Here is a 22336-nt window from a genome sequence, read left to right as displayed (position 1 = left end):
GTGTTCCATTGAGCGGGTGCGTTCGTGACGGAACCGTTCAGTCACAAGCACAGCTCACCCGCGAGCCCTGACGGAGCGGTTCCGTCACAAGCACGTGACCGCCTCGCGGCCGCCCTACCCCCTTAGCGCTGCGGCGGAATAGCCGCCGCAGCGAAGGGGTTAATGAAGATAACCCGGATGCTATAATCATCCCGATAAACGTAAGGAAAACCATCACTATACAGCTTATAACAAATAACGTATCTTTGAGAGGTGGTAAGGTAATATTTGTCATAGAGGCACATGAATATCGGCAGACAGAGGTATTCTATTCATGGATTCTGTTTCCCATAGCAAATCCAGAAACACATGAGTTCCAATACTACAAAGTAGCAGAACCGCCAGTGGAATACATTCCTTTCGAGGATATTTAAATTCCATTAACATACCAAGAGCATCAGCTCTGGTTTAAAGGCACTCTACAACATCAAAATCACATTACCAGGCTCGGTGCACTAGGTAGACCAGCAGCAACATGGCCGGTACTCGCCAGCTATACACCACATCCTGACATTGAAAGAATGACAGATTTAGAGCTATTAGCTCAGCTAAAACAATTAATAAAAATCCATAGACAATTGTTCCAATATGTCATGCAGACTTTAACAGTCCAACCTTCTATAAGGATTCCACAGCACACCCCTCTCCAGGGGAACACAAACAAAATGACACCGCAGACTACACAATCAGTCATTGGTAAATTGCCCGCAAAAAGGGAACAAATTCTGTTTTGGTTAGCTCAAAAAATTACTCAAATAGAGGCAGTATTTATCGATAGTACACCTCATGAGAAACACAGGATTCTAACAATCTGTTTACCAATGGGGATCGTACCACACCTGGAGGACTGTGACACTTGGGGTACAGTCTTTGCTCTAATCTACACAAAAACATATGGTGTTCCGTCTCTGGCGCTAATACCAAACGTCCTGAAACAGATTCAAAATGAATACGGACTAGAACTTGCCTTGAATCTTGGTATAACATTACTAAAAGATTACAAACAGGTCTCGGCTATATTATTAGCTAACATTAAAGGTGAAGCAGCATCCGTGGCAATCCGCCAAAAACTAAAAGAACTTGATATTACTGAGCAACCGTATGAACTTGCTAGAATTATTGAAAAATTCTATGAAGAACTAGGTAGAAATAGTTTGGATGGGAAACCAGTAAAACCGCAACTAACAGAATATCTTGAAAAGGTCTTTATTAAAAATAAATTTACTACTCCTAAAAATAAATGGGAGAACACAAAACAGACACTTCCTAAAAAGAAGCGTTCTCAGTCCAGAGGTAGGTCTCCTCAAAAGGAGCCCTCTGAAAAGAGGTATAACCTCAGGAACAGGAATAATTTGAGAAAACCTGATAGATATAAAGATGCTAAAACATGTTCCTCTCGTACCTTTCAGACTTCCTTGCAGAAATCAGAAAGAAGAGGACTGTCAGAACACAAGGGAGAACGCGTGAAGTCCAAAGACGATCAACATGTTCCAAACGAATAAGAAACCCCAATTCACCAAGAAGAAGGTAGCAGGTCTAAAAATCAGACATGCTGAGGATCTTGAGGACACAGCTCAAGAACGGGGAGTGGGCTCAGACAATGCTAGACAGCGCAGCAGAAGTCCCCATAGCTCGCAGGATCCTAAAGGATCATTTCGAGACAGTGGACTTGAATAAATGCATTCAAGTTGAAACTGCCGACCCCAGGGTTAGTGTACCCCATAAGTTATATGAAGTAACGCTCCAGATGGAGGGGGACATAACTAGGAAAATAAGAGCACTCTTTTGGGAGAAGCTCTCAAAGGGTTATGACATTCTTCTAGCTGATTTATGAGATAGCAATAGCAGCCAACACTGGGTGAATGACAACATTGGGATATTGATCAAGCCCTGATGAAGTTCCACTGGGACGAAACGCGCTGGCTGGGCTGAATGGATTGCTTCTGTCAAATTGGCATTTTTTTAAATAAATGTAGATTCAAAGGATCTCGCAAGACTCCTGAAAAACTTTTATTTATCACATCATGACCACTTGATCTATTGCTGGAGAACATTTTAGCCATCTGTTGATTTTGGAACAGATAATCTTGCATAGAATTGAATGTTCCTATTCATTTGTTATTTCTTGACCTTGTGTTTGGCTGGCCTCTTGGCAATGGGGGCTCACAAAAGTAAAGCATTGGAGGAAACAGAATTTGTATTAATTACCAGTGCGTCGTTTGGAGCCCACATTGCCAGTGTGCTGTTCACCACCTTATGATTTGCGTTTGCCTATGAGTAAAAACCAGCACTAGGGATCCAGATACCATTGCAGCTTGGGCACTAAGGGCATAGGTGCATGCCCTTCACCACCCGAGGGACTTTTCCATCCCAACAGCGCCACACTTTTTAAAGCTGATAATTTGATATTTTGCAACGCACATCAAGAGACATTGTCATATTCAGCTTTTATGTTTTGAACTGCCACACAGTTTGAAATGAAGCTTTGCTATTTAATAGAGCTCTAGGAGCCTTTGTACCATTAGTTACAAGGTAGAATGGGGTGATTCATCTCTGTTGACTCAGGTGTCATGTTGGGTACTGGTATCTAGAGGCATTTCTTTTGGGTATGGAAACAAGTGTTTTGACTGTGTGATTGTCTTGGTATTTTAAATTATTTGTTTTGTTTGTGTGGTTTGCTTTTCCTAGCTAACAAAATGCAAAGCATAACACCGCTGCCATTGTTTCAATGCCTTCTGGAGAACCTCCAATTAATTGGGCAAAGATGAAAACATTGTATATTAATTAAATCGAAGCTTCAGGCACTGATCTTAATGTTGAGAAGAAAATGTCTCTTTGTATGCATTGTTTACGACTGCAGGAACCTAAAGTTTTTATTAACTTACTAGCTGCCAGTCCTGACCTTGTCCTGGAGCAACAGGCTTCCCCGACCCCCACCCGCCCACATATTGTCCAGCAGCCTGGCCCCCGCCCGGCCCGTCCCCCGCCTTCCCCGACCCCCGCCAGCATTCTCTTTTCTCCTGCAGCCCGGGCCCCCGCCCAGCCCGTCCCCTGCCCAGCCTGTCCCCCGCCTGCCCCGACATGGGTCCCCTTACCTCAGCCGCCGCTCCTCCCGCCTGTCTGCTGCTCGCACCGCCGCTGGCCTGTCCGCTGCTCCTCACGTCACCGCTCCTCCCCCGCGCCATGTCCGCCGCTCCCTTACCTCAGCCGCCGCTCCTCCAGCCTGTCCGCTGCTCGCACCGTTGCTGGCCTGTCCGCTGCTCCTCACATCACCGCTCCTCCCCCACGCCATGTCTGCCGCTCCTCGTCGAGCTCCTGGACGCCGCTCCTCCCCGCGCTCCTGACATGAGCACGCACGTCGCGGCCGGCGCTACTTCGGAGGGACTACTTTTTTTTTTACTGTAAATTTTTTAAATAACGTTTTTTTTATTTATATAGCCTATAACCATCTACACACCCTGACGAGTCCAACGGTGTATCAGGTGTGTGGATTGGCGCTGTGGTTCCCGAGTTTACCCACCTCAAAGGCTCAAAGTTCTTCCTTTATTATAGTAGTATAGATTTTAATTAGATGAAGATGGTAAAAGAAGGTCTGAATAAATATAAAATTTGCATTTCTAAGCTGGAAAAAACATTACTTGCCCACGCCCCCTGTGGTACTCGAGAGGTTCATTTGGCAAGAGGGACCAATATAAAATAGAAACTCTGGAGGATTTTGTAACTGTTCTCAGGAAGCCATCTGTCTCATTTAACGTTAGTGTGAATGTGGAAGAAATATTTAGAGATCAGTGCATGCTTTAGTGCAACTGTGACAATATCCATGGAGGACTCTTGCTGAAGGACGATCTTTAAATAAATGAGGTTATGGCAGTAGTTAAGGGTATATAATATCCCCAGACAAGTAAGAATGTACTTAAAAAAATGGTTCCAGAAAGAGTGGTGTGCATTTTTTTGTACAGTAAAGAGAGGAACAGTAAAGGGTTAAAAATCGAAGGAGTGCATTTTAGATGTGGTTTGCTAGGTAGTGTTATGCTTCGTGTCCTGTATGTAAAACATTTGCCAAGCTAGGAATTTTGGATGGGTCAATAGACTGCCAAGACCCCTAAAGTCAAGGATGTTGAATACAAGATTGAGAATATATCTTGAAGTTTTTCTAGTAAGAGACAATGTTCATCAAATAGTTTTCCTGTTGATGATGTGTGTTTGAATGGAATAAGGTGAGGATGATGATGTGTTCTGGTTCTCCTTTGACTTTAAATTCACATGGGAAATTTGATCATATGTTCAAGGGTGAGATAACTCTAAGGACGCAGATGTAGAACCTTATGCTTATGGTGACAAGCCGATTCAATTCAAAGAAATTTTGAAATAGATAGTGGTTAAGTTGAACATTGCAATTGTTGGAAATAGTGGCCTAAATTGGTTCCATCGGAGGAGCACAGCAACGCTGCTGCATCCCAATGCCGAACCACATGCACAAGTGAGTAGTTGGAGCTTGGAATCAGACACATTTGGCAATAATTTCTTGAGGTTTCCTGAGAAGAACTTTGTAGTTTGAAAGAATAAGTTCACAAAATTAGATTGAGAAGGATATGTTTTAAAAATAAGATTGAGAATTGTTTTTAAGCCAATAATGATCAAGGTAAGATTTATTGTCAAAGATGCAGTGCCAGAACAAATTGCACAGACTGGAAAAAGGCATACTTGAACTGGTGGAAGCCAATGTTTGGTTAGCCTCAGTGGCAGTAGCTTGCAAACACGCTGGTGAAGAAGTCCTCTATCTCAATTCAATAGAAATAAATAAATTAATAAATGTGTGATTGTAGACAAGTATCCATTGCCTAATTCAATTAAGATAATTTTTATGTTGACAGATGCTACAGTTTTTACTATGCTTGACATCATATCAGCACACCACCAAATTTGTCGACAAGAAGAATCTATAAATGTGACAGCATTTGTGATGCCTTTTGGAGTGTATAGATTTGTTTGCCTGCCTTATGCGGTTGATTCTACGGCATAAGTGTTTCAGAATGTAATGAATAATTTGTTAAGATGGATAGGTATAATGCCTTCAAGATGATGTTTTGATGTTTAAACAAATGAAAGCTGAACCTGAGACAGGAGTGAGAAAAGTGTTGACCCTCAAGAAAAAACTTTTTCAAGACTGGAAATATAGACTATCTGGGGCATTCTATTTCAAGAAGTTCTGTGAGGCTTAAGAAAGGGCAGGTATAGTCCATTCCATGGAGTTCTGGATCAAGAAAGAAGGAGAAAGTAAGTACTTTCTTGGGTATGATGGAGTTTCATAGTATGATTGTGAAAAGGTTTCAAAGCAAAACAGTAGCTTTGAGGCATTTACTACAGTAAAACCATGAATTTAAATGGACAAAGAATTGTGGAAAATAATGTTTAAGGTTGACAGAGGATCTTAAAAGTATGTGAACATACTATTACTTTTACATCATGTGCACCAAGAAGAACAGTGGCATATAACTACAGTATAGAAAAACACGCCCTAGCGTTGTTTTTAGTCAACAAAAAATCAAAACATTTTGTGTGGTGGTGAGTGTCTTTTGAAGTGACCACTAATTAGAACCCACTCAATGATTTTCTTTCCCAAAAGGTCCTAGACATTATACCATCTTATTTCGGTAGGTGGGTCTCTGGCCTACAAAACTCTGATTTTGTGTAACGTGGCAAAGTATATCTTGAGATCAGAAAACAAAGCTGTAGAATGCTTTTACAGGGTTATTGTATGGGACAGCGACCATTAGTGAGGATCAAGAGTTGGTTGAAGAAGAAATTATTCTATATTATATCACCAAAGGCATAGTTTCGTAAGGAGTTTTGATGATAAAGGTGGATTTAGATTGTTAATTACAAGACGTATGCAAGAGAGTGAAGGAAGGATGGATAATTTTATCATCCGGCATACTGGAGAGATCCAACAGAACACTTTAGGATGCAATTCAAACAGTGATGGCTGCATGGAGGGGTTGGAGGGAAGATCTGAGAGAAGGTTGAAGCATATTGCTTAGCACCACATGCAACCAGAGGAAGAATTGCATTTGAAGAGTTTATAGGTTCTAAATCCTACAACATTGTGTGCCATGGTTGGATGGATGAAACTAGAGTTGGTGCGAGCTCAGAGCATCATGGTCCAGTATGTGAGGAGAAATAGAGGATGAGATAGGTATTGAACCAATCTCAGAATAAAACAAATGGTGCTGTGAGAAAAAAACAGCCAACGCAAAAGTGTTCTATGTGGGGTTATGTCAAGGTGAAGATATCCAAAGTTCATGGAGTTAGGGTGGAGTAATCAGAACCTAAAGTGGAACTACTCCAGAATGCAGTCCCATCATCTGTTCAGAAGAAGTATATCTACAGCTGCAGAGCAGATGAAATGTCACCAAACAGAGCATCACAAATGGTCTGCAAGGTACTGTCAAATGTGAAGGCCATTATTGTTGGGAGGTTTGTGTCTGATCCTCATGAAATTGTATTACCTTGTTTAGAGTCATCTAGGTCTGTCATATCATTTGTGTTTGCTATAAAAAGGGAAGTGTGGGACATCTTGTGCTTCATTTTATACATGATCTGTCATGTTTTTATTCTATTGAATCCGGTGTGATAAATGTAAAAGGACAGTGAGATTCAGAGTATCTGAGAGGCAGAATGTGAGGATAGAGTGCTGTGTATTTTTGGGTATTTTAGATTACATTTGTTATGTATAATTCCAATATTTTTGCCTTTACGCCACCTCACATTCAGGCAAAAATGTATTTTGAGAACATGGCAACAACATTAGAAAGCTTCCCGAATGCAAGCACCTGTTTCACATGCAGATGTTTGGCACAGGATTACGAATATTGAGCAAAACTAATTATGGGTCGATTTTTTACCGAGAGCACTGTCGGGGCAACATTCTTCCCTTTTACATGGGATGTGCAGAGGAGAGTGAGTGTACAACAAGGGTCTCCAACCTGTTCTTTAATGAGAGCTTCTTATCCTGAATGAAATTCATCCCGAGCAACTGATACTATTTGTGTTATAATATTTAGCAGAACAGGCAAGATTACATTAATGCTAACTCAAGCAAGATTGTCAGCAGTGACCACCTCAGTGCAACAAGCAAGGTCGCATACAGTAATTTAAAAAATGTTTTTCAATTGAGAATGCCTCTACATGGATAACACATAACATCAGTAGCGGCAAAGCCCCTATTACCAAGATAATATTATAAGTAATAAGTCTCCCCAATGACACATGATATATCATTCTAACATCAGATTTAAGTTTATTTTGGAAATTGACCCATTTTTCTCCAAATGCCCTCTCATGAGTTCAGAAAATACACACATTTCCGTGTTGAAGACATGCTTTTCAGTTTTGGTATACATATATTATTGAACTAAGCAAACATTTCTAATGTATTAGGTTGGGCTGCACACAGGAGAGCTACTTACAGGTAACTGGAGAGCTACCAGTAGCTCACGAGAAGCTAGGTCCAGAAGCCTGATCTACAATACAGTGGCTTTTGCTTAGGATGGACTGGGAATGTGGGGGCAGGGGGTAGTTGGTGCTTTGAAATTTTGAGCAGATGGAAGTAGGTGGTGATGGTACCACAGCGGGGTGTTATTTACTTCTTTCAGTCCATCATTCCTATTGTCAATTTTTCCTTCTTTCATTGTCCTAATTCCTTTCTCTCTGCTTGTTCCTATAATTTTCTCTTACAAGTTACTTTCCATTATTTATCTCACATCCATGCCCTCCTTAATTCTCAGCTCTTAAACTTCTCTTTTCCCCAGTGTAGTTCGACCCCATGTCCAGGATGTGCATGGAAGAAGATATGTTAACACTCATTAAGATTTGATTGCAGCAACTAGAAAGTTAAGGCCGACCATTTAACACCTTCCTGCCGCTCTATTGTTCAGTCAAACATCAAAGATTACCTGGAGATTTTCTACTTAGGAAATTAGATAACTGCTCTCAGACATTGCAAGCCAGGTCTATAGCACAGAGCAATTTTTTATTCTTTAGAAAAAGAAAATCCCAAAACAGGAAACCAATATGACAGACATTTTCTAACCTCTCCAGTGTTGCCTGTGAACACCCAAATGTGTGGCTATGATTATAAGCAAAGCCTCCCATAAGGTCACTCAAAACTGGTGGTCACTCAAAATTGGTTCTCGAGGCAGCCCTTCTTCCAAATGGATTGGCAACTGGCTGGCCAGCAGGACAATATGTGGGGCAAGCCCAAGTGTAAGATACATCTGCCTATGACAGGGTAAGCACCCTTAGAAGGTATTTAAATTCCTGGGCACAGTCCCGATGGCCATCCTGTGAGGGAGATAAACATCTCCCCGCACCGACACCCTTTGTCCACTGTCTAGAAGAAATACACATTTCACCACAGGGGAGCCATCAACAGTCAGGTAACACTGAACACTGGCAGAAAGGCACATTTGACACAGACAGGAAAACTTCAACTTTTTATTTATGTCATTTTCAAAATAGTAATCTGAAATCCGACTTGACAATTATGTTGGATTTTAATTACTATTAAAATGACTCCCTGAATAACTTTTCTAGCTATTCCCAAACTGAAGTTAAGCTTTATAAGGCGTCATAATGTAACCAAATGTTTTTGCATGGGTGAGTCCGCCTTATCACCATGAACAAGGGTTTTAGAGATTTGCCTGGATATATAAACCATAAGTGCACCCTGCCCTATAGGACTGTAGGGCCTACTTTAGCTGGGGCATATAAGTATTAAAAAGATAGGTTTAGTCCATGCAAAAGGTTTATTTTGTCAGTTTGAATTGGCAGTTTTAAATCTGTACACCTAAGCTCCAGGGGGAGGCCGGGAGACAGGCTTTTCATTATTTATTTAGTGATGGAACAATATGCGCAGCAGTTCACTATTAACATTAAATTTACAGGCCCTGGGTACACTTGTGTATATATGAGGGACTTATAGGAAAGTTAAATATGCCAATCAGTAGTGTAGCCATTTTTGACATGTTTTATGGGTCAAAGTACATGCAGTGGGGCCTGGGTAGGGGTGCCCCAGTGCACAGAGTCAAAAACAACCCAGAATAAATTGGGGCGACCGTTGAAAAAGAGGCATTTTTCAACATCTACATTTTCTCAAGTGAAGAACAATGTAATAGCTGTTAAGGTACTCTCTGCCTTGTTTACATACAACTCTCTCTCTACACAACTTACAATGCACAAAAGCCAGCTGACCCATAGATCCTAAAGATCCTAAAAGATTCCATATGTTTCACTTCCAGAAAACTGCAGAGCTTTTCACACTCATTTGAGAACTGCCTGGCGTATGTTCGTAGAAATGCGTAACAGTTTCATGTTTGCTGTTTTTGGAGGCCCAGCAGAGGTCTAGGCAGTAGTAAGTTTATTTCAGATCTGTCACAATTGAATGAAACAATTGTTCATTAGATCATTGGAATGTGGAGATTAGATTAGATTAGATTAGATTTAGATTTATAGAGCGCATGGCTGCCCTGAAGCGTCCCAGCGCTGAAAATGACCTGAACATAGTGAACTCAAGAAGGGACGGATTTAGGGAGTGGTAGGGAAGAGAAAGGTTTTGAGAGCTTTTCTGAATTTAAGGTGAACGGGTTCCATCCGGAGATCTCTAGGAAGGGCGTTCCATTTGTTTGATGCATTCAGCGAGAACCGGCGGCCTCCAGTACGTGCCTTCCTCACTCTTGGTATGATGGCCAAATTTTACAATGGAGTGCTCCAAGCTTCTACAAGCAGGTAGAAGCCCACAGAGCAACATGCCAATGTTGTTTTTGTTCACAGCTGCTGCTATGAACAAAGGCCTCTCGGAGCCCAGGGGATTTAAATCCCCTCGGGCTCCAAGAGACTTTTGTTTTTACTAATTAGAACATTCTCCTCTCTAGGGGTGGAATGTTCTAATAGCCTTAGAGACCTCCTAGCAGGCTCTACCAGCCATTAAAGCCCTGCTTCCTTGTTAAATGCCCTCACCTTCGGCTCGGGTCTTTAACGCAGGAGAGGGCCTTTAATGGCCGATGCAGCCTGGTAGGTCGAGCTTTAAGGCTATATTAGAACATTGGAATGTTGAAAGCTCCATTGAAGACAAGGGAGCACCAGCAGCCTATATGCAATGGTATAGGGCCGCTCCTCTCAACATTTCAAAGTTCTAAAAAACAGTCTCTGCCTTTCTCCGCCTCCCCAGAATACATGGAGTGGGTACCCCAGAGCGTTCCCTCTCTCTCCTCCCTAGCTAGAGTAACGTCAGCATCAGCTGGAAGGAGTGGGACTGCTGCTCAGCTCCTGGGTCTCTCTAGCTTGGCTGAACTACAAAAAACAGTTAGGCCCAGCCAGGGAGAACCAGGGGCTGACTTCAGCCCCTGTTCACAGTTCTTGCTGTAAATGTTCAGAAACTAACAGCCATGAACCTGCACGCGGCTGTTAGCTAGAGAACATTCACAGCAACAGCTGTGAAAAAAGGCCTCATGGAGCCTGAGGGGCTTTCAGTCCCCTCAGGCTCAGTGAGGCCTTTGTTTTACTACATATAACATTCTACATATATGGGATGAAATGATTTATATCCTTAGAGCCCACTGTAGCTGGGCTATACTGGCAATTAAATGCCTACTTCAGTGTTTAAGGCCCTCACCATCAGCTCGGGCCTTCAACGCTGGAGAGGGCCTTTAACTGCTGGTATCCCACTATGGGGGGGGTGTAAAGTTATAATAAAACTTCACGCCTAGTGATGTCCTAAGCAGTATACCATTTCTGACTTGAGTCTTCTTGGCTTTATCCTGTTCCCTTTGCAGTCTACGGAGATGTACTTCTTCATTCTTCACCCAGTATGTCTTCTTGCTATTCATATTCAAGGGATTCAAAAGGTCTGTCCTAGTCATCAGCACTAAGTGTCTTTAAATAAGTAAGCCAGGGTATTTTAAGGGAATGATCTGACCTCAAACTAGCTGCAAAACATTGCAATTGAAAAAAGTGTCTGGATTGGCCAAAACTAGGAGCTAATTGGGGCCACTGTGATTGTCTCTTATTTGTAGTACATACCAAGCTCCTTGTGACATAGTTATAATAGCAAGACAGTAGTTTCTTACTAAATGGTTGTCTAGTCCCTGCAATAAGGTCATGTTAGAAAATTCCCATGACCCTGCCCCATACATTGCCTGAGACAGGCATCTGCTTTGGTAAATCTCCAATATACATATAACAAGCCTACTCCCCAGTTTGTAGGAACATTGAAAAAGAATGCTCACTGACTCAACAAAATGTACCTTATGAGCTTGGAAATTGGGAAACCAAGAGTCAGCATCATCAAAAACGATATCTAAATAATTAAAAGCCCTGAACGTGCCCAGTTTACCAACATTTATAAAAACAAAATCCTCATTGGGTTTTCCTTAGCCTGAAAGACATAAGATGTGACCTTGATACGTTTATTCTAAATCCATTGTGTTCATAAATGTCTCACGCCCTTCCAGCAGCCTTTGCAACTGTCTGTGTCATAAATATGGCATCATCCACACATAGAAGCACCAGCATGTCCTTGTGCCCACTTTAGAGATGTCCCGTTTAGGCTAATTTAAGAAAAGAATTGCCGAATCAAGAAGAGTGTGCCCATTACTCTGTCCTGCCTCACCACCCCCTGAAAAGTCAAACAGACTAGTTCATTCCCCATTTTGGCCAAATCTGACATTAGAAGAGGCATACGTGTACTTCCTTATCAATAATGTGAGCTTAAGAGAGGGTGCCTACGCTGCATCTGAAACTGTACTTATTTACAGACAAGACATTATCCACACCTTTTTTGAATAAGTCAAGAGGAACCCTCATCTGGCCATGAGGCCTTACCTAATGGACATGTTGCAATCCCTTTGACCACATTGTGTGGCAGAAACACCAAGCTTTTTCTACCATTCATGAGTGTCTATCTGGATTACTGTAGAATTATTTTAAAGTGTTACCAAGGAACAGGCGAGGATGTGTCCATCTAGTGAAAGTAAACAGGGCTGTCCTCAAGCCAAAGGCTTTTAACAATTTACAAGTGGCTATGATTATTAGACTTGCTAGCAGCTTGAAGCTGCCCCATGCCTTGGATCGAATTTCCTCCTTTCTACGATGAACAGAAAATTTTATCAACAGATCTACGTCTCTGACCCGCACAACATTCTTAGGTGTTAATTTGAGTTCCTGATGTAGATCCGACAATGCTCTAGAGCATGAGATATCAAACAATCTCTTGGGGTGGCTGATGACTGAGGAGTTTTTTCTGGATGTCAAGAGCTGTTTACCAGGGTAAGTAATAGCACCGAATGCATCCTTAATATATTTATCATTAGCGCATTTCTCTAACCAATACCTACTACTGGAGAGATTGCCACTAACAAATACAGATGTAAAATGATCTGGATCTACTACAGGCAATTTAATAAGTCACCCTTGGTGTACTGCATTTAAGGAATAGGTATGGACCACAGCATCCTTCGGATTAGAAGGAATTTGTAGCTGAAATATTATGTGATTATATTCTGATAGCTGAAGCACTTCTGCTCGACAGCTGAATGGATTCTATGGTGCTTTGGGACCAGCGGAACAGGAGACAAATTGTAGGGCAATGTGGGTATGATCCATACTTCTTTTCTTAGATGTAATCCTGCATATTGTGCCAGACTGCCTGTTGTCAATCTGCTAGTCAGACAGCAGATTACAGGTTTCAATGTTTAAATAAAAATTCCCTGCAACAATGAAAAAAACTCTTTGCCTCTTGGCCAGTAATCAGATATAACCAAATAAATACATGTTCCAGGTTGGCTATAATTATGCAATATGTACTTGTCAAATTATCGTAATAAAAAGTAACAGGCAAAACTATATCAAACACCTAAGAAGGTAAAAGGAGAAGTTGAATATTACCCCAGCCAGTGGCATACTCCTGAATTGTACATTGAAGAGAAAGAAATACAAATGAGAACCCCTTACCTCCACTTTACTGATAAATAAGGTTTTGCTGGTACAGTGTAAGATAAGAACCCTTAAAAAACATTTTATGCACAGTCAAGTATTCCTAAGAAACTTAGGGCTAGATGTAGGTAATCTAAAAATACTGATTCTAAAAGACAGAATTTTACCAATTCGGTATTTTAGAATCGGTATTTGGGATGTAGGTAAAAATTCGGTAATTTTTACCGATTCGGTAAAATTCGGTATCTGTCATTCGGAATTTACCGAATCAGTATTTACCGAATCGGTATTTACCGATTCAGTATTTCCCAAGGCCTATAGGAATGAATGGGAAATACCGAATCGGTAAATACCGATTCAGTAAATACCGATTTGGTAAATACCGAATCGGAAAGGGAAGAAAATGAAACCTCGGAGTCAGCCAATCAGGTGCTACCACCCACCCCCTCCCAACCAGGAAGTGGCTAAATCCAGGCAGCTGGTAGTAATTAGAAGCTTCTGGAGAGGGAGAGCAAGCAGAGCTGAGTCAGTGAGCCACAGGAAAACTTTTTTTTGTGCTTTTAAAGTTTGACAATAGCAAGCAGCAGTGAAAAGGAACACCCAGAGAGGAAGAGAAAAATGTTATTTAGCACCATGGAGCTGCAGGTACTTGTGGAGGAGGTGGTTAAAGAACACCAGAAATTGTTTGGGAAGCAGTCCCTGACTGTGGCTGAATCTGCAAAAAGAGAGATTTGGCTGGAAATACAGACAAAGGTTAATGCTGAAGGAGTGACTCCAAGGGATATAGACGACCTGAAAAAGAGGTGGTATGACCTCAGGAGCATAACCAAGAAGAAAATAGCAGAGCTCCACAAAGAGGCAAACAAAACTGGAGGAGGGAAGAACGGTGCACCTACCCTGACTGAGCTGGAGGAGTTGGTGGGGTCCACCATTCAACCAGAGAGTGTCTGTGGACTGGGAGATGCAGACAGCTCAGCCAGAGCTGCCGCCAGAAAAGGTAAGACGCATGTACAGAATGCACCCCCACCTCATCACCTTCCCTTTTCCCTATGTGGCAATGTTTACCCCACTGCTTTAGAGGTAGTATTAGAGGTAGTATTAGACAGGAGCAATGCATCATGGGACATGTAGTATTTGAAAGACCTACCATGTCATACAGAACAGGAATGACAAAGTTACTCTAAACATATCAGTCATAATGAGGCTGAGGCAATATGTACAGTGTTTGAGTGAAAAAAAATTAATTGTAGAAGCAGTGAGACAGGAGCACAGAGCTAATGTATGCTTTTATGTCCACAGGCGAGACATCTCGCAGGCGTACCAGGGAGAAGGAAGGCACAGCACCACAGAGGGATGACAGACAGGAGGCAGGCACAAGTGTAGAGAATGTCACAAAGGACACTGGTGCACAAACACCACTGCCACCATCCCAAGACCTTGAAATGTCTCCACATCTGCAGGCATCCCCAGAACGTTCAGGATCCCCTCTGCTACTGTCCTCACCTGAACTGCCCGCGTCACTGTCGCAAACAGCACTTGCACCTCAAAAGAGCAGGAGGCATGCAGTTGCTCCACTGGTTGAAATGGAAACTTCCGCAGATGAAATGGAGGGTGAAGACACTCAAACCTTGTCTGGGGAAGGAAGTACTGCCACACAGCAGTGCAGTGCAGAGGTTGGCCGTATAGGTATCAGACGCCGCAGGCCCAGAGATAGCAGTGCTGCACAACATGTGGAGGGTCCCAGTGTCTTCCGTGAGCTGGAGGGTAGCATGGTTAAGATTCGAAGGATGCAGGGGAAGGCCATCCAGTCTGTGCAACGCCAGATGAGGACCCTGAATACACATATGGAAGACATAGGGAAGGGCATCAGTGTACTGGTAGATGAGAATAAAGACATGGCATCAGGTATGAGGGAGATGGCTGCAGGGATGCGGGAGATGGCCACAAGTGTGCGGGACATAACACAATCTGTGCAGCTCCTGTGCAGTAAACTGGACCAGGACAGTTTAGGAAGGCACAAGGACAGACAACATGTGCAGCAACAAACTAAGGCTATGAACCGCCTGGCCACAGCCACTTCCCTTCTATGCAGATGATGCATCAACATGCAAGAGGGACTACCACACAGCAGCAATGAGGTGTCTAGGAGCCTTGCAAAGGTGACCAGTGCTGTAGAGGTGCTGCTTAATGCACAGACAGCACAAACTGCTGCTCTGCATGTACCAGAAAGTGAGGAAAGCACCAGTAGGAGCACCATGGCAAGCCTCCCTGTAGTTGAGACACGGAGGAACAGCAGGCACCGTAGTGAGCCACCACCCCAAACACCCAGTGAGGACAGCCAGCCTCTTTCATCTGGCACTGGTAGGCGTGCCCGGAAATGACTTATACAGCCCACTCTCCATGAACTTAAATGGGGAAGTGAGACAGGACTACCATTATTGAATGGATGAAATTTGTGTTGCACATTTGTGCATTTGAGTACCTGCGTAGTGCCAAATATTAAACTACGTTGGGTGCATACTCCACCTGTCTGTGTGTATTTACTTACTCAAAAAAAGTTCTGTCTGATCTCTACCCGTCTCTGTCTGCCATTGGTTGGTGGCTCAACTCCTGCTGTGTTTGGTTCAGGCAGTGCATGTTCATCATCGTGGTCGTCATAGTCGCTCAATTCCACCTCTGTGCCCTTCTTTGTAGCAAGGTTGTGCAACATTGCACAAGTTGCAATTATCTTAGAGCAGATTATTGGTGAGTACTGCCGTGCCCCTCCACTTTTGTGGTGGCAGCGGAAACTGATTTTTAACAGGCCAAAGGTGCGCTCGACAACGTTCCTGGTGGATTTGTGTGCCACGTTATATCGTCTCTGGTTGCGGGTTGAAGGGTTGAGGTAGGGTGTCAGGATGAGCGGACGGCATATGCACTGTCCCCTATATGAAAATTAGAAAACCATTACTCACATGCACACATACTCATACATCTGCTATATCTATCAGGGTGTGTTACAGTGTTTTACTTAGCAGGTATCCTTCGCCAAATTCCCCTGCTGTCAGGCGTGTGTAGATCCCACTGTTCTGAAAGATGTAGGCGTCGTGGGTACTTTCTGGGAACTTGGCCACAATGTCTTTGATTATGTTGTTGGCATCACAGATTAATTGTACATTGATGGATTGGGTTGACTTCCTGTTTCTGTAAATGTACTCTGTGGCAGCAGGTGGGCATATAGGGATGTGGGTGCCATCAATACAGCCGATGACGTGTGGGAAATGTGTCATTTGATAAAAGTCAGTCTTGGTCTTCAGCAGTTCCGCATGTGTGTCAGGGAAGCAGATGTAATGATGCATCCTCTGCATCATGGCTCTAGGAACTTCCTGAAGAAACGGACTGGCAGCTCTGAGACACCCCACCTACCACAGCAAACTTAGGGTTGGGTGCTCCGAAAAGGGGTGCAGGTCCCTGATCAAGTCCAGGATGGTGTGGGGGTGTAGCCTGTACCTTTGCAATATCTCTGGCTCAGTGAGTTGAAAAAGCGGTATCCTCTGTCTGTAGACTTGCTCCTCCCTTCTCCTGACCCTCTCTCCTGTTGCCTGTAGCCTTAGCCGACTTGCTATCACGTAGAATGCCGCCATTCTGGTCACAATGTTGCATTTTGGGTCCTTGTTTATGGCCTGCACCTGGTTACCACCTGCTTTCAATCCATGGTAAATACCGACTCTTAAATACCGAATTTCATGTAATTCGGTATTTTAGAAGTTTGCTACATCTCAAAAATCATTTTTTTCAATTTCTTATTTACCGATTCGGTAATTTCCGAATCGGTAAATACTGAATCAGTAAATACCGCTTCGGAATATTCCGATTCGGTAAATTACGAATTGGTAAATTACGATTCGGTAAATTACCATCTCGTATTTACTGAATCGGTCTTTTTTGAGCCCCTACATCCCACTATCCAAATACCGGTCGGTAACAGCAAAAATTCGGTGTTTTCAGCCAATACCGACCGGTATTTGGCTACCTACATCTGGCCCATAATATAGTATTCATTTACATTGTATTCACTCTTGTGTGCATGTTTACACAATCTCAGCTATGTTCATTGAAACAATCCGTAAGCTATCTGATCCTACTGATGTATTTTCATACTACCCCCAGGATTACAACATAAATTTGGGCCTCTGTTTTGGCCTGCCACAGCACTAAACGATAAATCACAGGTGTAAGGAAACACAGTATTAAAACTAGGAAAACCTGGTCCCACAAGTCAATCAATAAAATCTAGGGACAGATTTTCAGATCTGTTATTTGTGGGTTCTTCAAAACCTTCAAACCTTTTAGAACAACTAATTAGTCTCAGGTAGGTAGACACCGAGGTTTTCAAAAGTATCCATGGGGAACTGCACACATCTCAGAAACTGAAGCAAGCTCAGTGATCAGAGTGGGAAAAACATATCATCTTGCTTCTGAAGTTGACAATAATGAGACCCCCCATGCAGCGTATTTATTTGGATTTCCCATCCAACTAATTCTCACCTTAAATACATGTACACATGGAACGCAAAAAATTCTAAAGTGAGAACAAAGATAATGCGCAGTCTAATTCTTGAGCTGTGCAAAGCTTTCAGACTGAGTATTAAATATTAAATTTTAAGAGCCATAACTTATGCAACAGATTGTCAGGGAAGCTGTATTTTGGGAAAAGACTGTGAAGAAAAATTCACCAAGATGGGGCATAGAGGAGCATTTGCAGTGACTTTGGGAGCCAATGACTGCATTATTGCTTAAGGGCTTTGAAGTGAAATCAATATCATCAGGAAGACTTGATTCAGAATCCTTAATTTTCCCTGTGTCCAGGCCTATATTATTCAAATGCTGCTGATCATGAAGGCCATGAGTAATCCCAACATTAGACAGCGTCATCATCACAGCCGCCACATTCAGACTAGCAAAATAGGAAGTGCAAAAATCCTTTTAGTTGAGGCCAACCACTTCTCAATGTGATGGGAACTGGCAAATAAAGTGCTTTTCAAATCATTAAGCAGGGATAAGAAGAAGCTCTGGTTACAGTTATATAACATGTTGCTTTGAGACGGCGGGAGGGGGACTCAATGCCATCCTCCTTTGGTACCTCCTGGCCCAAAGGTGTCAAGGGCCCACCCTTGGGCTTGTCATTAAAGGAATGCCTTAAGACATAATATTATGATGTTGTAATGTGAGAGTACCATTACCAATGATTGAAGAATACAATTAAGTAAAAAGCAAAGCAAATACTTTGAAATTCAGATTACCTTTGGATTAACGTTTTATTTCTCTAAACACAATTAAGTGAGTCTAGATTGGGGACATTTTTGCCTCTTAAGGAAAACGCATCAAATCTAAATACTAACAACGTCTTGAGCCCAGGAGAAAATACCCATCAGCACCTAATAACAAGTTCATTGGATTCAAATACCAAATACAATTGGGAGTGTGATTGTCTTATTACTTCCTTATAATAAAGGGCCCACCATCACCCATGGTGGAAGAATGGACATCCACTGTCACCAGTAGAGACCTGCTTGCTCAATTAGGAGAGTGCACACAAGAAGCCCTCCCTGAGGCTGTGTATGCAACATGAATAAAACCTAAGTGAAAAGGTTCCCTTGAGGCAAAACTAAGCATAGGTTTGGAATACCAAGCCTTACGATGTCACACGTACATACAACAAAAGCAATTTGAAAGTTAAAAATTCATTTATTTTGAATAAGTTAAAAAGACACAATAATAAGATTGACTGATCTAGATCCCTAGTCTAAAACACAATAAAACAGTACACTCAATGGTGACCTGCACAATTGAGATCAGATAGAAAAGGTACAACATAAAATCGTTGAGTACGGATTGTATATTCTTGCTCCGTTGTGAAAACACCAGTGTTGTATCGCTAAGACATCAGCATATCAATTATGGTGTTGGAGACTTGAATTATACAGTTTGTTGCATCGTTGCGTTTCAGTGGGTTCTCCTTATAGTTACCACCTTTGTCAAGACATGTAATAATCTGTCACACCCAGGGAGTGTATACAATCGCCCTGTAATAAATATCATACAAACAATTAACATCAAATTGATGCAATGTACTTTTTGCATATCGAGGAATCACAACCTGTGCACAAATTGTAATTGACTTTGCACCTTCATGTTATGCCAGTAAATTTAGATCCTAAGTTGTAAGGAATATATGTGAGTTTTCAAAAGAATACATGATTCTGAACCTAAGAACTTATGGGGCAACAGTCTCTTGTCGCTTACATGTTTCAAATATTAACCCTGTCACACTGTGTAATACCAATAAGATGCAACAGATACAGCGGTATTAAAAAACAGAACCATTCACTTAATATAATTGACAATTCATTGATAACACAGGTACACGTTGGTACTTTCATAAAATAAAGTGAAACGGATACCGCGGTGGATAGAAACAGAACCCTTCACTTGGAAGAGTTAACAGTTCATTGTCAATAATACTACATGCTGATACCTCTTCATTAGGGGGCTTAATTATAGATGAGATACAGGGGGCCGATGGGCAAAACCCAATTTTAGATTACCATGGAGCACCCAGAGTTCATAGTGGATCGTGTAAGTAGGTAATAATGGTATCTGCTTACCCTAAGTTCCTATTGATGATCACTTGTGGTGGTCAATTATCAATTCCAGATCGGAACATGAATAATACAATGTTCAATGTCATCTTTGTCTTACTAAATTGCACCCACAGCTTGGGCAATACATTTATCAAGAGTTGAATTTGATCTTTCTTTATTACCATGCTCAATAAATAAAGGGGATCTGGTAGCTTTTCTGTTTCCATTGTGGAGAAACTAACAATGAGAAACTAACTAAATTTCCTAAAAGAAAATCATCCTCACACATACTTCTCGGGTGTCCCTGCGATTCCAATCTTGGAAAAACTAACATCTTTACCTTTTCTTTTGGCCAGAAAATAACAATCTGCCCTGCCAGATCTCATCACCTTGGAGAAACATCAAAAAGTCAAAGTGCTCAATTAACAGCTGACAATAGAGAGCCCTAGTTGGGAAAATAACCCACAAAAGTTTTCAAATAATAATACAGAAGAACATTTTCAGTGCACCTTGAGCCTTTGGTCCTGCCATCAGAACTGGCAGAGCCAACAATACGACCCTGGACTAAGGATAAGAGAAAGAGAAGGAGGAACAATTAGCAAAAGCCCTATGACTAAAACAGTCAACCGACATATATTTTACTATTTTCAGCTCCACACTAAGTATGGGCGAATTTTGCGAATCTGGCGTTCGCGAATTTAGCGGATTTGCGAACTCGCAATCCGCAAAATCCGCGAATTTGCGGATTTTTTTTTTTTTGTGTTCGCAAGTGTTTCTGCCAGTTCGCGAGGATTTGGTACTAGTTCGCAATTGCGAACTTACTTGTCGGCTCGCAACGGTCGCGACTATGTTGTTACTACGTCTGGTTCATCATCACAGCCTCCCAGCACCCTCTGTTTCACCACTGCCACCCTCTCTTTGACCCATGCCACCCTCTGTTACATCAATGGCACCCTCTGGTTCATCATCACTGTAGAAGATGGGGGGGGGAAAGCAAGCCCACCTGCCCTGCTTGAACTGACATGAATTAATTTGGGGTTAGTTTATTAACAACACCTGCCCTGCCCCAACTGACAATAATGAATTAAGGGCTAATTAATGTGTCACTGAATTTGAAGTTCCAGCCTGGCACCTGCTTGTCTGCTCCCTAAGCTGTAAATCAGGACCTTTGTGGCATACAGTTAAGGTCAGAGCAGGGTCACGCAATAGTTGCAAGCAGGCAACCGAATTCTGGAGGGCCCCCTTAGGAAGCGCTACAGGGAATCGTTACAAATCATGAGGTTGACCTTTTGCACCTGCTCATTGCTTTTGCTTTTGCAAAAATCGTTTTTCGTTTTTTTCGCGCTATTCGCGAGGCGCGGCGTCGTGCGAAACCGACCGTGGAAGCCGCCAACTCGTGTGAATGAGCTTTATATTTTTTTTGCGGCTTGTTGTTTCGCGAGTTTTTTTGCAGTATTCGTGAGCCACTTGCAGCGCAACACGTGAATTTACCCCAAGGTCGAGTACGGGCGCGGCCATTTTGTTTGCGTGACGTATTTCCGTTTCCGCCCGCTATGTATAATCTCGCGGAGTAAGCGCATTGCGAGTACAAGTTCGCACGAGATCGCGAGGAAAATCTTGTGCGAACTTACTTTCGCGCTCGTGAACGGGCGGCCATCTTGTTTTTCATTCATTTCCTGTGTCTGGGCATGGTGTTTAATCCTCTTGCTATCTTTGCCATCCTTTGCTTGTTTTCAGTTTTTTTTGAAAGATTTTGCTTCTTATCTATCCCTCTCTTTTCCTAGCTGTATATTTTTGTCTTTTCTGCTATTTTTCTTTACTTTTAAACTACTTTTTTAAACTCTTTTCTTTTCTTCTTCCCTATCCTATTCCTTCTTAATTTTCTACTTCCTACCTTACCTGCCCAGACCATGGTGAAGCCAGGCGCCGTGAAGCTGCCCAGGCACTTGAGGGCCGCAGCGGCGGCGGGGAGGAGGAGTCCTGGACCCCGTGCCAGGACAGCATGCGGTAGATTGAGGGGGGAGCAGGAGATGCGACGGGAGATCTTCAGCCCGGAGGAAGTGGGCGCGCTGGTCTACTTCGTCCAGCGCCGCCTGCCCAGGACCATCGCGGGAGGCGGCAGGATCGCGGCTGGCGGCTACAACATCCGGGAGTGCCGGAAGTGGTGGGAGAAGGTGTGCTGGGCCATGTCCCACCTCTACGGGGTCCAGTGCACCTACAGCCAGGCCACCCACCGCTGGACGGACCTCCTGGACCGGGAGCGCGACCTGCTGGACCAGCTCGGCTTGGAGATCCCCGGGCTTGGTGAGTAGTAGTAGCTATTTCATCACTCACTACTATGTTTTCTCCTGCTCTGTGTTGTTGTATTGCAAATATTTGTTTTTTACATGGAGCAAGCCAATAATGCCGCTGATGACGATTACATTGTAGTTAAATTATATTTCAAAATCTTCTGTGCATTTCAGGTGCACTGCTCTCCTTCTCAGTGGCGTTGCTACTATGCTTATTTGTTTTCTATTTTGTGGTCTCATTGGCCTGAGTAACTATTATGTATGAGTGTACTTTACAGAACTGCGTAATGCTAGACACTAGGGGGCAGATTACATTTACATGCCCCTTGCGCCACGTTTACGTTGCCTTGCGTGACGCAACAGCGGCGTAAACGTGGCGCATCCCTGCGAGTC

This window comes from Lissotriton vulgaris, chromosome 6 (genome assembly GCF_964263255.1).
Source record: "Lissotriton vulgaris chromosome 6, aLisVul1.2, whole genome shotgun sequence".
Lineage (NCBI taxonomy): Eukaryota > Metazoa > Chordata > Amphibia > Caudata > Salamandridae > Lissotriton > Lissotriton vulgaris.
This window is presented reverse-complemented; position numbering follows the sequence as displayed.